Source organism: Nothoprocta perdicaria, unplaced genomic scaffold (genome assembly GCF_003342845.1).
Source record: "Nothoprocta perdicaria isolate Ctin4 unplaced genomic scaffold, notPer1 scaffold_40, whole genome shotgun sequence".
NCBI lineage: Eukaryota > Metazoa > Chordata > Aves > Tinamiformes > Tinamidae > Nothoprocta > Nothoprocta perdicaria.
The window spans coordinates 1,769,715-1,773,961 of record NW_020455644.1 but is presented as its reverse complement, the minus strand read 5'-3'; the positions used below and the strand labels follow the sequence as shown (position 1 = coordinate 1,773,961).

General features: G+C 45.5%; 1 long non-coding RNA gene across 1 annotated transcript; it reads left to right on the top strand.

Annotated features, from left to right (window-relative positions):
• The first annotated feature begins 316 nt into the window (after positions 1-316).
• LOC112952651 lies at positions 317-2,581 on the top strand. The gene is made up of 2 exons (XR_003250447.1): positions 317-388; positions 1,998-2,581. It is a non-coding gene; the product is annotated as an uncharacterized LOC112952651 (long non-coding RNA).
• Positions 2,582-4,247: the final 1,666 nt, after the last annotated feature.

Here is a 4,247-nt window from a genome sequence, read left to right as displayed (position 1 = left end):
AAAACAAGTAGAAAATGTGTAGGAAGAAAAAAAAGGAGAACAAAAAATGGGGGAAGAAATGAAGACTTTTTTTGCACTCCTCTGAGAAGAGCTTTAATGCAAATTTTCTCATAAGCAGCAAGCAACCTCATCCTGCAGCAAAGCCTGATACTAACAGTATTGATCACAAAGGACTGTCTCGGACTGGATGTTGAAAATCTCCAGTAAGCAGCCCTGCTGGGGTAAGAACTCAYTGGGCAAACGTGCAAAACTAGGCTGATTTGCATTTGTTTTTGTTGCAGATAGGGCCGGCTCCCACAGCACCCCTTCATATCCAGGTGACGGCAAGCAGGGGAAGGCCACGGGCTCTGATCATCAGCGTGAGCTGTCAGAGCCAGCCACCCTCCAGGTGGGTAACACACACCCTCACTCGCCTGCTGGGCAGCTGCTGCTCCAGGAGAATTTGTCAGGATGGTGAATCCGTAGCTCTTGACTTCAGCTGTGCCAAGAAACTCCCATCCTTCCTAAAGGTCTGCAGGTACTCAGTCCTTTACATGTATTTGAAACTCTTGTTGCACGTGAGGCAGGGAGATGGGAAGCCAGTGATGCCTGTGACTCTAGCTGGCCTTCTCATCTGACTTTGATGTTGGTCTCTAGGCCCAGGGTTCACTAAGATTTGCACTAGAAATTTCCTCCAGAGGTAATCTGGAAACCCAGAGCAAAGCTCCTGTTGACATGAATACCTATGAACCAAGTAAAGCTGAGACAAGGGTCATGGCACTTCCATCCTAAACTTGTGTTGACTCTGATTTATTGGTTCACCGAAATCCCAAAGTGACAGCTAAGGGCTCACTAGACTTTTTCATAGGAACTAAGATGCAGAGCTTTGAATGTCCCGGGGCATTTAGTTCCCATCGCCTTAGAAGAATTTGAGTCAAATTGTTTTAAAAGTCTGGTACTGGGTCATTCTGTGGACCCATGTGCTCTGCTTGTCTTCTGTCTCTGAAGGTGTCTCTGTGCTTTGTGGACCAGGTGTATGAGGCCCTAAAGGGCCATTTTGAGAGTTAAGAACCAAAGAGTCTTCGGCCTATGTGTTTGTACTCATTCTTGACCATGTATTTTTACAAGAACTACAAAAAAAAAAAGGCACCCCAGAAGTTTCTTAGTCTTTTATCTAGCTTTGTTGGACATACACAAGTCTTTGCATCTGAATGCAAACTGTAGGGTTCATACCAGAGATGCTGGAGATTCAACGATGGKTTTTTTTTTATGCCTGGCACCAAGCTTAAGTGTATGTGGCCATGGGAGTACTCAACTTGTGCATATACAAAGGAAAGGAACCTCTTTCCTCACTTAAACCTTAGCCAATAACCCTTGTAGGGTCAGCTGAGCTCAGATATTCCTGTTTCCTTCTTGTTTCAAGCTTGACATTACCATCCTCTGATACCGTTAAGTGAAAGCTCGGCGCGAGGAAGGAAAGCGGCGGCTGAATATTCTAACAAGTGGCTTGTTAGTGAGGAATGTCCTGGCCGCGAGTATGGAGCAGCCTTGTCACTTCTCAGCCAATCCTCTGAGGAAAATAAGTAAGGAGGACAAAATGAGTGCAGCCCTCCTGGGCCTCCCCTTAAGAGTTTAAAAGCAAAATATTGATTTTGAGTTACCCTGCTTCAACTCAGCTTCACTCTCCTGATATTTTTATTCCCTTGTAGATTTCTGACTCCATTTGTTTTTTAAAGAAATCACTGGTGAAATTGTGGTGTGTCCATGTAACATTCCTGCGCCTAAAAATATGGTCAATTGACACCTTGAAGGTTTCCAGGCAACTCTAACCATTTGTGACATCTTTAGCTGCATCCTCAGTATGTTCAAAACAGATGAAGTGAAKGAATTGATTTTTAGCTGTATAAAACCCTTGACAAAAATCTCTTTGTGGCCATCCAGTTAGTCTCTTGATGATTTGTGGAGTATTTGCTTCTGCCATGAATTTGATCCTTCCCACCTCTCTGCTTGCCTTTCAGCTAGCTCTGCTGTGGGTTCCCCACTCCTGAATGCACAGCAGCCCCTTTGCCCAGGGCCGGAGCAAGAGTTAAGCAGTGCTCTACGTACAGCCATGCCATCATTAGACTAGACTCAAAGCATTATATATGTTATGATATAGCCGGGAACTTCATGTGAACACCAGTTGGTGGCAACAAGACTAAAAGAAGCAACCTTTTCAGGTATCTTAAATTATCACTACACAGTTTGCCCAGTAAAACCAGCAATCTCTCAGAAGCTGATTTGAAACCCCATCGAAGTGAATGTGCCTCTTCCAGTGGCTTAAAGCAAGAGTGGATAGACCAAAACAGCAAAATCTTTCCCTTTGACCCCAGAAAACTTTTGAACATTTGTATATAATGAAACATGCAATAGGCCAGGAATAAATTAAATACAGAATCTTAGCTCCTTTAATCAAATAATCTGCTAAACCGACGTTCCTGTGTGTGGTCCAAAGGAAATTCTTCTGAAGACATATGGTCTTTTCACTGTACCCTATTCTGGCTTGAGTCCCGTTATATTAACAAACATATAGATAAACTGTTGATGGGCTTGATTGTTTCATTTTTTTAAAGATGCCTCCAAGTGTTTTAGCTCAACATTTCAGGCTTGTCCAAGCAGAGAGCACAGTGACAGTATATGATAAGCAGTAACTTCAGTGCTTGGCAGTTGGTGCCCCTTGACATAAGCRGAAGACTTCAGAGGCAGGTTCCTGTTGGATATGCTGCTCACGAGGTTGGCATGCTGACAATAATACATATATCAAACAGTCTAAGATAGTCTTTATTAAATAATTACCAGAATTCAAGAAAATCAGCAAACACCTTGATCAGATGTAAGAGTCTGCAGAGGACCATGAGCAAGCAAGTATGTTTGAAAAAGTATGTAGTATGAATTATACTCTTTAAAATATTTTTATTAGAGGAAGTTAGATGATGCAGCTGAGCTGACCTTCATCATCAGGAAGGTGTCCTGTTCCCTTCATTTTTACCTTTCCTACATTCCAAGCCTGCTCCTCCGACGCTTCTGTGATTCAGCTCAGCAGAAAATTAACCCAGAGAAAATCACAAAGGATTCCCTGTTGGCTCATTGAATTAAAATGGTTTGGTGAAGAGCTCTGTGAACACCAACACCAATCAGAAGTTCAAGGCACGAAGGAGGACCATGAGCCAASGCCAGAACACATGGGAAGCTGGGATAGGAGGAATGGGTTTCACCACCTGTGGCAGAAACTAATCAGCCATCAGATGCTTTCATTTTTGGGGGGAAAAAAAGTCAAACCCAAAAATCAGATAACCCACAAACTTTTCTTTCAAAACTTTACTTTTTGATTGGCACATTAACTGTAAGAGTAGTATATATCWGTGCTACTAAAATAATTCCTTTCCCACGCACAAGCAAACCAGTTATATATCTGTAGTTAGGAGAAAATCTGAAGTGAAGAAATAGTTTACAGGGCTGATTCTTCTGAAGTTAGCTACTGTGAGATGACACTGCCCTGCTGCACATATCTCTGGGAGCAGAGGAGGGTAAAGAACCAGCCCTACCAAGTGCCATGTTATGTAAAAACCAGTGTACAGAAAAGCAAGACATATCTCTCAAACTCCTCCTCCTGCTACATCTTTTGCCTATTGTGAGTAGAACAAAGCTACAGAGCATACCATATAGCAGCTCCCTGGAACATATATAACATGTACATGCAGTGATGCCAACACCAAGACGCTTCCTCTTCCCCCGCTGCATGTGGTGTCCACATTGCCGCTTCCCGACGGCACGCGAGACGCGGCTGCAGGCGCAGAGCTGCTCCCGAAAGCTCGTGCGGGCGGACAGTATCCGCGTGCGTGTGTCGGCTCTCTGCAGCTCGTGCAGAGGAAAGGACGGCAGCAAACCATGGATTCGGCATCTAATCTTTTTCAGCATTGCAAGCGGGAGAGGTGCTGGTTCACAGCAGCGAGGACCAGGCACTGGTGCTGGCTGGGATGACATGTTAGGTGCGAGCGTGACGATGYGCTGCAGAGCTGCCCAGGATGGGGGAACGGGCTGTCCTGCAATGCCGCTGTGCTGCAGGGCCCGGGTTCTCTGGCTGCTCTCTGCTGTCTGGCGCGCGTGTGGCTTCCTGCAGAGCCGCTCTCGACTGCGCTTGCCGGGAGCCTTCACACCTCCAGCACGCAGAAACGCTCCTCCRGCGGGGCTCGGGCCTGCGGCGGGGCTCGCCCTCAGCACCCGCCATC